The sequence below is a fragment of the Polyergus mexicanus genome, unplaced genomic scaffold (genome assembly GCF_030449975.1).
Source record: "Polyergus mexicanus isolate NDT 795.1 unplaced genomic scaffold, iyPolMexi1.0 SCAF_5, whole genome shotgun sequence".
NCBI classification, from domain to species: Eukaryota; Metazoa; Arthropoda; class Insecta; order Hymenoptera; family Formicidae; genus Polyergus; species Polyergus mexicanus.
Window position 1 is genome coordinate 4,157,979 of NW_027223325.1, and position 13,583 is coordinate 4,171,561.

The 13,583-nt window shown below is 29.8% G+C and overlaps 1 protein-coding gene across 3 annotated transcripts in view; it reads left to right on the top strand.

Moving 5' to 3' along the window:
* The first annotated feature begins 6,662 nt into the window (after window positions 1-6,662).
* The window catches only part of LOC138933137 (achaete-scute homolog 2), a 157,293-nt gene continuing 150,372 nt past the window's right edge, over window positions 6,663-13,583 (top strand). For all 3 annotated transcript variants that reach the window (XM_070295656.1, XM_070295660.1, XM_070295661.1), the window contains exons 1-4: window positions 6,663-6,863; window positions 7,368-7,495; window positions 7,794-7,874; window positions 8,161-8,205. The gene's annotated coding sequence lies outside the window, so the exon portion shown is untranslated. The remainder of the gene's footprint in view (window positions 6,864-7,367; window positions 7,496-7,793; window positions 7,875-8,160; window positions 8,206-13,583) is intronic.

Below are 13,583 nucleotides of genomic sequence, written 5' to 3' on the forward strand. Positions count from 1 at the left end.
ATAAAAAAAAAAAAAAAGATTATCTCTTCGCCGAGCGAATATTTCATTATCGGTACTTTGAAATAATCGTGTCAATTAACGCTAAAAACTAATACAACTTAAAATATATTCTTAATGTTCGCTTGATCGCAAACTCTGGTTCTTCTATGTATCACAAATTTATTCTTGGCAAACTTTTATTGCGTTCTCAAAACTTTTGACACACACATATACGCACACATAATATACAAATACACACTCGTGAAATATTTTGCGACCTTTCTAGGTAAAAATTATATACTCTGCGGCCTTGACACATCGCAAACTCAGAGCCATTACTGTCCTTAATACTAGCGGCCGTTTGTCAAGATGAATAAGCGAGACAGGACTGCGTAGGATGTATCCTGGTTTAAAGCATACGGAATTCCTGCCGAAATAAGGACGGGGAGACGTTCTCAATTTCAAGTTCTATTGAAATTCTGCGCGTCGTCGAGATGACTTTATCAAGCGCCCTTTACCTTTTCCACGCCTCCGCGATTCGCGAGCTTGTTATTGCGAATGTTGTTGGGCGAGACTTGTTGCGCTCGCGTTTGAAATCGATTAATAATATTTCTCGAAAGAAATGATACGTGCACAAATAACTGTACGTTGCTTCGCATTTTTGCAGATTATACAAACGAATATAGTTCCGAAAGGGCGTTATCGATTAAAAACAAACGGTAAGAAACAAGTTTCTTATGACATATTAATTAAATATAATTAATGCAAGAGACAAATAAATGCATAATTATAAAAATTGACGTAAACTTATAATATATAGTTTTGCATATCTTTTTATAAAATATATTGGATGATTGCATAAGTTTGTGCCCGATTTTCATAGATGGCATTAAGTTACTGCATGGCGGAGTTCTATTGTTTTCGTGTGGTAATTGTTGCTTACACCGAATAGATGACGTTGTCTTATGTCAATTTAGCGTCAGATATTGTTCAGATAAGTCCATTTGTGCATAAGAGAAATCATTAAAAATGGAGAACGAAAGGTGCATTTGCGGCATGTAATGCTATATGAATTTCGGAAAGGCGTGAGTGTTGGGATTGCACAAAAAAAATATTCAAAGCGTTTATTTTGACCGCGCTCCTGCTCTCCGAACAGTCAAAAAGTGGTTTGGCAGATTTCGAAATGGTGATTTCAACATGGAGGATCAACCCCGCTCTGGACGGCCTTCTGGCATCGATGATGACATTGTGCATGCCTTAGTGGAAAGAAACTCAAGGATTACAACTGAGGATATTGCTGAACATCGATAATTCAACCGCTTTTCGTCATTTAAAAAAGCTTGGATACATTTCCAAGCTTGATACGTGGGTGCCGCATCTCCTGACTGAAAGGCATAAGCTGCAGGAAAACTGTAGGAGTTGCAATGGGAAATTCTGCAGCACCCGCCATATTCTCCAGATATTGCGCCTTCAGATTTTTATCTGTTCCGGTCTTTGCAGAATAGGTTAAATGGCAAGAATCTCAATTCCGAGGAAGCTGTCGAAAACCACCTTACAAACTTTTTTCAAGAAAAACCAAGTTCTTTCTTCAAAAATGGAATCTACAAGCTTATAGATCGTTGGAAAATCATTGTAGAAAAGAATGGAGACTATATAATTGATTAATAAAAGTGTTATCTCTAAAATATAATCTATTGAAGTTTATATTTAAATCGGGCACGAACTTATGCAATCATCCAATACTTTGTCTAAACAATTTTATCTTTCGGAAGACACAATGTAACACAAAAGCTATTTTAAATCAGCGATGAAAGCTCGACGATGTGCATTTCTTGGAATTGTCATGGCAATCGCAAAATTATCTACATCCTTTGCTGCAAACGTTTTGTTTTAATTCTAACGTTGAAACAGAAGTTTGTTAGCTGTTGTTTCCCGCAAACAGCACGGAAGTAATATCCATTGCAGTGATACTCGAGCACTGCTTGATAGCATTCACGAGATCCATTTACGCACTCCATTCGTTTCTAGATAAAACGTTCTTAAAATGATTAAAGAATCCATGAAATTGTTATTATAAATTATTGCAAAATATAAAAAAAAATTGCAAATTTAAAGAATTTAAAGAAATATAATGTTTAATAAAAAATATCTATGATAAAAAAATATTTGGCATTTTCTTGTATCATTGTAGCGCTTGAAATTCGTCGTGTTTGAGAGGAAATGGAACGAGAGTGGGTGAGAAATTCTTTTGACGAGAATCCGAGGGATTTTTATCTCGGTTTTGTACACGGATGCGCTCTCAGCGGTTTTTATATAGCATTTTTTTTTTTTTTTCATGCTAGAGTAAAAATCAGGTTTTCGCGCGATTAAATGGCGCAGCAATTTATGCGGTTAACTTTCATGAGAACATGAGCTTTGTATTTTCTATCTTTATCTCCTGGTAAAAAAATTAGTTGCGAGACTGTTCTTGAAAATTGCCAGAAATTTTTCAATCAAGAAAAAAGTTTCTTATTTTTGTCGTTTAAATACGCTTGCAGCGAATCTTGCATCGTCGAAAGAAATTATTCTTTGTTAAGAAGATCCGATTAATATAAACTTTAAAGGATGTATTGTAGATACCGTATATAAGGATTATACATGTTTTCTTTACATTAAAATATGTAAGTATAACTTGGCCGTTCAATTATAAATCATGTATTTTATTTCTTTAGAGGAAAAATCTCTGTAATATATGATACCTAGAAGATCGAAGATATATAATATATATCATTTTTATGAGAAAGATTGTGGCACGAATATATAAATCATTTCTTACAAAGTATCAATATTGGAATATCCGACATTTATCGATATTACTTTTCTAGATCTGAATTTTCGACGATATATTCTTAGAATATGTATACCTAAACAATGTTTGTCTTCTAACAAAGTTAAGCAAGACTCTTAAAATCTTATTAAAAACTGAAATTGAGAATATGTATACTTAAACAATGTTTATCTTCTAACAAAGTTAAGCAAAACTTTTAGAATTTTAGAAAAGAAAGAAGAAAGAAATTGTTTTACATTAAAAAGTTGCTATTTGACTTTGATAAATTTTTATCAATTAATAAATACAAGTAGATAATGGAGAAGGGCACGGAACTTATTTCAACGGTCCTATGATTAAATTAAAACTTTATTTATTAATGACGGAATGTCGCTATTATTTTTAATAGATAAACCACATAATGCGTAAACATTGATTTATTCAGCGAGTAGAGTTTATGAATACCTTACATAGAAATTATTTGAGAAGTTGGCAAAGTTGAATATTAATCTTAATGTTTTCTTCATAATCCGGAAAGAGAAAGAGAGATACCAGAGAAGCTGCATTTTCTGCAGATATTTACGATATTATGACATTTATACATCTAATTTATACAACACGAGGCAATACATCGATGCTAGCAACCGAATATAGGCTTCAATGTCGATACGATTATGTACATCTTATTAAAGTGGGAAGGGATATTTTACGTAGAAATGGAAAAATATAACGCTTAATAAGAATGAAGAGAAGACTAAAATTTTGTGCATAATTTAATTTTGTCATTTACTTTTAACCATGTTAACGCGACGAGAATTATTATCGAATAAATTTTCCTAAGATTCCGTATTCTTCACTATTCTCTAGCGCATTTACTTTATTCACCATATGCGCTCGTTAATAAATTGCATTTTCTTCGTATTGTAATTTAGCATGGAAAATTACATCAAGTTTCTCAACACGCGGAGGCGCTCTCCTTTTCTACCGCTAATTATCATCCTTCCTACGATTTCCATCTCGGTCTTTCATTGCTAGATGTTGGCATTGTATATTAACCGTTGTACGTTTGTAGAAGTGTTGCTGTGGCGCGCATAAACTACTGCTATACATATATAAAATTTAGACACACGCAGTCGCGCGCGTGCGCACACACATACGCATATGTATACCTATATATACTATCGTGACATGACACACATAATTGACCATAAAATAATTAGTTTGTTCTTTGATCATTATATTAAAAGTACACTTATTAATCAGAAAAACGCGTCATTAAGCTAATTAAAAAGGGATTACTCAATATTTATAAAAAGCACAAAAGCAATGTGGTTAGAACATATATTGGATGGCCCATTTTAATACATCCAGTCGAATATCTCAAAAACCAAACCCGGAAGAGAAAAATGTTTCAGACAAAAGTTGTGTGGCTTCAAGGGGGCCATAAGATGGTGACAATGATTTGACCTTGGAAAATCATTTGAAGGTCATGTAAAGGTCAACTTTGAAATCTTAAACGAAAACCTCCATTTTTTATTTAGTATTATTATAGCTGACATCGAGAGCTTTCCAAAACACTATAATAAAGTATTTTTTCATTAAGTACTTTTTGAGTTATTTTATATTTTAATCTGACATATTTTGATATAAAAATTAAAATATCTCGTAAAATATTTAGTTTTCGATAATCTTACCGTAATACTTTTATGTACAGAATAATGAGACGAATCAATTAGTGTAATGAAAAAAATAAATAATTGTTTAAAAAAATACATTGTAAATAATTACATACTTTCTTAAAAACTTTTTATACTAATTGATTTGTCTGAGTATTCAGACAAATTTATATATCAGACAAATATCAGACTAATTTCTGAGTATTGATTTAACACGCCTTTTTAAAAGTGGACATTTTAATGAGAGCTGCTTATAGTATATTATTAAAATATTATATATATGTGTGTGTGTGTGTGTGTGTGTGTGTGTGTGTGTGTGTGTTATATATAAAATATTATAAAATGCACCATTTAGTTTTTATAAATGATAATAGACAAAAATGACTGAAAAATCGCGATATCTCTTGCAATATTGATTGGAGCGTAAGAATATTAAAAGCTTCTTTTATATCTCGTGGGATACCCAGAATTCTAAATAAGAAGGCTGAATAGCAAAAAAAATTTATCTTCAAAATATTGAAAATTAATTTAAAATATATATACTTGCATATAAAATTTAATATTTTTGTATATATACAATATATATCACAACGATAGGTCTCGAATTACATATTTTGTGTAATTTATTCACTTAATCACATCAGAATTAAAGTAATAAAAAACCAAATTATAAATTATCAAATATGAAATGAAAGGCTCTGATATTAAATAACTAACGAGTAAAGAATAGCGGGCTAATTAAGAGACTGGTGCGGTTAATAATGCGCGAATTAATTTTTATATATGTTCAAATGATTAGGACCGAAATGTATATTATCAAAATAAACAAGAAATATATATATATAAATTAATTCGCGCATTATTAACCGCGCCAAGCTCTTAATTAGCTCGCTATTCTTCACTTAATTATTTATAAATTATCGTTTCGTTGCGCGATTTTTACGGACAATAATTATTTCTTTAACAGCACATATAGAATCAAATATATTTCGTCTACTGCTATAGCATTTGACTTTTCGACGATCTAGATATAATTTGGATTAAGAATGTACTATAAAACGATCGAATCGCAAAATCGAATAATTAATATGACTATAAGCTCTGTGATACATTAATCGTTTAATAAATAATTGATCTATAATTTAAAATATTTATATAATTTAATTAATTTATAATTAATAAATTTCTTATTAAATTTCGCATATATATTTTATATTACGTAAAATATTTCGGCAGCGAATTTGTACAATATCCGATATGTTATTTGGCCTCGGCGGCGTAAACATTGGCCTTGACGCAATGTAAACATTGTGTACGTATCACAGCCTTGTTATCATTTATACGAAGACACTTGAATAGAACTGTAGTGGGGCGAGATGCTCAGAAATTCCTTTTCCATATGTTATTATTTGAACGGTAATACTCGAGTAGTGAAATAGCAGAGCGAGACGCTCCGTAAAATTTCTTTCCTAAACGCGATCGCGACAAGTATTGGGAAATAATTTGATGACATTAATAATCAATTATTTTTTACACACCTTAAATAATACGTAATTATATCGCAACGATAAATCTCAAGGCGTCGTATTTCTCGCGATGTATACATATACAATATAATCAAAAATCAGAGTGACAGGAATCAAAATTGTAAATTATTGTTTGGTAGCGATCATTTTCTCTCCTTTTATAAGCAATAATTATTTCTTTAAAAATATTTAAAGTTTAATTATATTTCGTCCGATGCTCGATCGTTTAACTTTTCGTCGATTTAAATATAATCCGGATTAAGAACGCGCAATAAAATAGTCGAATCGCAGATCCGAGTAATTGACATAACGATAAGCTCCGTGATATATTAATCGTTTATTAAATATATATTTTATAATTTAAAATACTACTAAATACACTTGTTGTAATTTCATATTCCGCTTGTATATACGTCATGGTATGTAAAATATTTCGGCACTAAATTTTCAATAATATGGTATTCGATCTCGGCGGCGTAAACAATAGCGCGCTATAATGTTTATACGCGTCGGTCTTGTTATCATTCGCACGACGACACTCGAGCAGTAAAGTGATAGCGTGAAACGCTTCGTATTTTGTCAAATTCCTTTTCTAAACGCGATCGCGATTATTATCGACGGATAATTGCTATTATTTTAATTATTACAATTAACTAGCTTTTATTAAACGACATAAAACTATATCGCGACAATAAAATTTGATTGTTCCGCGATCAAAAGCGCCGTGCAAAGTCTCGCGATCGTTGTATACACGACTCAATCATAATTAATCCTGTTTTCGCGAATGAATATGAGTACTATAGAAAAATAGCAGATGAGAGTAAGAGAGGGGAAAGAAAGTTTGAGGGCAATGGACACGCCAACAATATGCTATATGTAAGTAATTTATAAATTGTTTAATATTTATGTTATTTATCAAAATAAACATATTGTCCCTTCCTAATTTCCTCAATAGTCTCTCGATCCTTCCGAATCGAAATGACATGGTTAAAGCTATAGAAAGTAAAATGGACAATAAATAAAATAGACTCCCGCGTTTCAAAAATCATAATTTCACGTATGTCGCATAAATAATACATATCTCCCGAGAAAGATAGACTTTCTCGCATTTCTGGCTTCATACTTAAAATTCTGAGTAAAATTCAACGCGATATAAAAGACCCTTACTTTAATTACGTAGGCGGAGAAAAAAAATGTTGTCGAGTAACTCTAATCAGAGTGGGTATTCTTTATAAATCTTTGGCCACAAAAAAACAATGCCGCTGTCCAAATTGTTTCATCGTGTCAGATTTTAAAAAGTTATTTTAAAATAGAGAATCAAATTTTTTTAAATAAAAAAAAAAAAAATCAGATTTTAAAATGAAAAATCGCTGATTTCAGTGCGGAAGTAAGATTTTTTAATAAAAGTGCGGTAATGCCGTTTATAAAGCATCGCGCGTATGAATCAACCCTGAGAGGAGAAGGAGGCCTAGGAGAGGCATATCGGGCACCGATGGAACAACCCTCTGGTAAGTAATTTCTTATTTTTATATTAATTATTTATTAATTGCGTATAATTTAATTTGAACAATTAATCGCGTAATTTGATTTTTTATTTATGATTTAAACAAGAAAGAATTAAAAAGAGAAAGATTTTTATTTAAAAGCTATAGCTGTAAATTTTTTTTTTTTTTCAAAGCTTATAAAATTAATTTGCTTATTATTATATATATCGAATATTAAATTCAATGCGTATAATAAAATTTTTGAAATATTAATTAGTTTGAATGTTACTACAATTTGCATCTTCTATCTGTATGTTACAAGATCAACGTAGCGATCTCTTAACATTCTGAGAGGAGGAGGAGGCCTGGGAGAGGCATCCTGCATCGGCGGAGCAACCCTAGGGTGAGTATTTATTATTTGTATATCGATTGTTAAAAATCGCGTACGCGCATTAATTCGGTCTTTTTATTTGAATGAATTAAATAAGAGAAAATTAAAAAGAGACTTTTACATAAATCCTATGAAAGTTTCTACAATATTTGAAAGAAAGGCTTTTTATAATTTATAAAATTATTCCATATTTATATAAAGCTTCTATTGTACGTATCGGATATAAAATATCCCGCACGAAATATTAATTATATTTTGCACGCTGCTATAATTTGGACTTTATATTTGTATGTTACAGACCAACTCAAGACCAACAACTCCGCTGTTGCGCGTCAGTGAGCCGGTGAGTGATGAACTTAATTTTATTTTGAGATAACGGATTCGGATAGATTTGTAAATTGTAGATGCAAATATAGATTGTAGATTGTAGATGGATCCGTTGCCTCAAAATGGATGGGCTAGATTAAATAAAATAACTTTTAATAAATTTTTTCAATATGCAATAAAATATATTTTAGGTACAATTTAAGATATAGAATAAAATGAAAATTTGAGAAGAACATAAAATATTTTGTTCAATTGATAAATTTTATTTAATTTGCTTAATGAAGAAGGCACTACTAATTTTATTAACTGTATAAAATGTAGTAGAAACTTATTTTCATATTGTCGATTTTATTCTAATTTTTCTAATAGCCCATTCATCTATATATTAGTATCATAACAATTAAAGTTTTAATTGATATAAAGCCAAATTATCGATATATTAAAGTATATAAAATATAAATGTTTTATTAATTTTATTTTAATATAAATTATATATTATTATAAATAATATTATATTATTATATAAGAATTCAATCAATTAACTTTGATATTATTATAAGAATTCAATCAATTAATTTTGATTGATAATTTGGCATTATATTAATTAAAGTAAAGTGTGTTATAAAACAATGCATGACAAACGGCCGTAATGTCCTAAACGAGCGTAAAATTACGTTCATGCACCGGCGATAATAATTAGCCGGCAACGGAAGGAATCTCTCTCCTTCATTGCCTTCTGATAGAGGAAGCTATATTTCTGGCTAGATGTAGCCACAATGAATATGGCCAGGATCAACGAAAGGTAAGACGCGCGAATAATATACGCGAGTAGGGCACGTGAGTAGGGCACGCGGTTAGGACAAATTTCTCCCCCAAATTTCAATAATCGCGAATTTCCGCTGGTTTAGCGAGTAAAGTAGGGTTTAGGACTATTAGGATCAATTAAAATTAAAAAATTAAGAATTATTATATTTTCTATAATTCAAATTAAAAATTAAACTGTAGGAAAATTAAAATTAATCATAACAAATTTTAAAAATATATACACATGCTATATCTTTTTTTAATAAATCAAAAATTGCATTTATATTTATTATGTAAATAAAAGTAATATTTGTTGTTATTTATTTATAAATAAATTTATTATAAATAAATTTATTTATAAATAAATACATCTGCGTGTGTAATAAAAATTAATAGATAAATTAAATAAATAATATATGTATATATATTTATAATAACGGGAATGGGGTACAAACATTTCAAATTTATCGTACCACGTGTGTAAATAAATATAATTCAAATATTTCACAGAATTCATTGATTCATTTAAAAAAAAGGGTAGAGAAATGTATAGATAAGAAAGAAAAATATCCGACGAAAGTTTGTATTGTTTAAATTGTATTTTTTTTTATTTTTTTTATTTAACAATATTAATGAAACGAGAGAATATTTTCTTTGTCTCTCGTCAAGAAGTTAAGCAGCTCCATCGGTTATCGTTCTTTTACATTATCAGCCTTACAATCAGCAACAATGGGGTGTCTTAACCCCATAACAAATTGACGTCCAAGATTGCCAAAGAGGTTCCGTCGATCACCGTCATCATAATGGCGTCGGATGGGTAGAGGCTAGAAAATCAAGTCGGAATACAAAAGTGTTCCAGACCTTCAAGTCTTATTCTGACGACATTCTGATCTGTTTCAATTGAGTGTAAAGTCGATTTAATCTAACGTAACAAGATCCTTACTTTTGTGATTCTTAATGTAATGAATAATTTACGCCTTAAATACTTCTCCTCGCGGTCAAATGAATGAATTAGGAGGAATAGCTGTAAGAAACTTTTCACTTTAAGACTTTAAGATATAATTTATACGCGCTCTTTATGCAAAGAGCGTGAAAGATCATTAATGTGAACGTTATATAATAAACTTTTACGCGGAGTACGTGTCAGACGTATAGTTGTTAGATTCATCACTAGTGACAGTTCTCTGATAAACGAATGCATACAACGAATGCCGTTATAATTTTATGAAGATTAAAATTGTCATTTGAGATTGGCAACATACGTTAATAAAAATTTCTTTGAGAAGAACACTTTTTTTTTTCTTGTATAAAGCTGCCTTATCGCAAAATATAAATGCCACCAAAATCTGAAACCCGGATAAGCGTTTCTTGCATTATATTCATTTTTATTTAATATTCATTATAATTGCATTTTTCGATATATCGCTTCTTTTGTGCCAAATAAATTTGGCCGTAATTTTATTAGAATTAAAAAAAAAAAATTTATATACATATCTTTAACTCTTATAAATTCGCTTTTCATTAAAATGCAAATTATAGAATAATAAAGAATAAAATATTGCAGTTTACGTTAATACTTATTATCGTGTAATTATACAATCGATACAAATAATTGCATAATCGATGAAACTAAAATTACATAAAATTAGAGAAAACTAATTATCCGCGTTCACGTTATTGAGGCTGGCTGTATATATTCTTTGTTTTTTACATTTGACATAATTAATTATAAAAATACAAATTTATTTATTAGTAAATAACTAGCACTTATTTAGTGTTTAATATATATATATATAAATAAATCTTTTCTAAATATATTATAGTTAATGAATCAGCATTTTTCGCGGTAACGCAATTATATTTAACACGCGACAGTTATTACGAGAAATGAAATTCTAAGTAGAGCTTTCAGCTATAATAAAAATGGCGGCAACATAATTGCATATATCTTTTATGACTTATCATCAATTCTTTCTTTTATTTAACAAAAATATTTTGTATCATTAGATAAAATATTTTACAAAACATGCGCTATTTAATAAATCCGCAAAAAAAAAAAAAAACGAAATTCTATACACTTATTTTAACAGTTTCCAAGTTTAATCTGCCGAGATCTGATTTGTTAAACAAAAAAATAAAGTAATTTCATTTTCTTAGTCATAATATGCGTGACAACACGAGTTCAACGTTGCTCGACCAGAAATTAGAACATACCGAGCTTATCTCGTAATTTAATGAAAACAATTCGCATGCTTGTTACTAATCATGGAATTTCACGAAGTTTCGTTGAATTTAAACTCGATTAAATTTTACGAAACATATTCTAAATACTGATAATAAAAGAAGCTACTAGAATGTTAATGAGCTTTATCGCGATAACGCAAAAAAGTCAAGAAATTCAAGGATCGCTCTAATCCCGATGGAATCCCCGGCAACATTGCTAGCCGATCTTATCAGCTCGGCTGACATTGTATTGCTACCAATTAATGCCTCGCAAAATATACCATGAAGATTTCGCGAAATAATCTAATTTAATCGAGAGCTTTGTTATTTGAAGTGTGAAAATGATGTCTCTCATACGCGCATGGGAGTTTATAGTGTATAAATTACAATACCGCAACACAACACAGTCTCTATGAAACATTTGTTATGTGCAATATATCATTCATGCTTACGTATTTACGTACATATGTGCCGTGTGAGATGTACGCGCGCTGTAAAATACCGTATAAAGCATCTAACATGAGTGCGCATTTGATATAGATATCGTGTTGTCGCATACAAGCGTGCCTTTTTCTGGAATAGTAAAGGATATAATCTGACTTTCTGACGCGGAACATTTGTCGGTGTATTAGATAATTTCCGCAAAACATGTTGCGAATATTAATTTGCATTTTCTCGTAAGTCTTTATTTATTGAAAATAATATATATTTTTTTTTTTTGAATAAAATGTGCACTTTGAAAATAAGTATTTTTAGTCAAAATAGTAACGTAACGATATGCTATTATATTGTATATACGTGTATATGTTAAAAGTTTTATTTACTTATTGAACATTTATCAAATTCTTGTTTATAAGCTTCTCTAATAAATTTTTAATTGCGTCTCATCAATCACAATATCGATTTCATTCAAGTAGCATCTCAATTTTTTTTTAAACAATTTTTAATATCTTTATCTGAGTAATTTTTATATTAAATATTTTGTATTATAAATATTTCCGGAAATTTGAAATATCTTCCATAATATTTATCAGGAGTCGATAATATAATCTACAATGACAATTTAAAAAATTACTGAATATCATGATTAAAAAAAAAAAAAAAAAAAAAAGTAAAGAGTGAAAAATAATTAAGGGTAAATTACTAATTTCTTTCTTTCTGCTATTCGTTCAACGGCGAAAGACTTTGGCCGCTATGCGTTCGATGGGGAAAGCAAATCCGCTTTTAATATATCATCATTTTTTTTCTGTATCGAATTTTTCTCGATACAAATATATTTCGAGCGTTTTATCATTTTTTTTTTTTTTTCACTGTACATTAATTGCATTCTACGAAAATAATAAAATGTCAAAATAGAATTTAAAAATAAATTGTTCGATTATACAGACTTTCGATATAATCGTGTGAGTGCAAATAGAATGTGCATTACACGATTTCTAGAAAAGTAGCGATTTGCTTTAAGAGGGTCAGTGCATGTTTTTATGCACATAGGTATATTGCATGCACCGCGTGACGAATGGAGGCGGATAATAAATCGCGTGATAAAGTGATTGCGATAGACCAATCCAATTCAACTTCATAGAAACTCGTGAAAACTAATATAAACATTAAATACACAATAAGCTGTTCGAACTAAAGATAGGCATTTTATATGGTACACGCGCACGCGCGATACAATTAGCGAATTTATTTGAGAGAAAAGTATCGTAAAAAAAAAAAAAAAAAAAATCTACGAAACGTATTTATATTAGGCCGTTTTTTTATGCAAATAAAATCGGTGTAAAAAAAATCGTATAGATATGTAAAGTTTAAACACAATTTAAACATCTCTATTTTATAATACAATGTACAATTTAGTTATTTTCGATTTTCTACAATGAAAATATTTCGTTATGTTCGAATTGTTTAAATTTTTGATGAACTAATATTGTACAAAATATTGGAAGATAAAAAGATATGTCACAATAAAAAAAGTTTTTATAACATTATTTAAAATAATTTTTATTATATATATAAATGTCTCTATTTCCTAATAGTATTTATAGTATCGTGAAAAGTTGCTCTCGGTATAAATTTATCGCAGAACACCGGATCATTTGTTCTCTTTCCGTAAGTTAATGCTTGCGTAATGTCTTACCGATTCCGTCAAGGTTCAACTCCTTTACGATAATCCTTGATATAATTAATTTATTGTTCAAGTGAAGCATACTTGGCCATCTCTACGATTAAGCCTGTCCTGGAGGGTTCTGTGAATTCATCAATTATAATTATTTACGACACGCTAATGTGATTCAATGATGAGACTAGTTCCATATATTCGATATAATGATAACGTATTTATAGATTAAAAAATAAACGAATTTACGA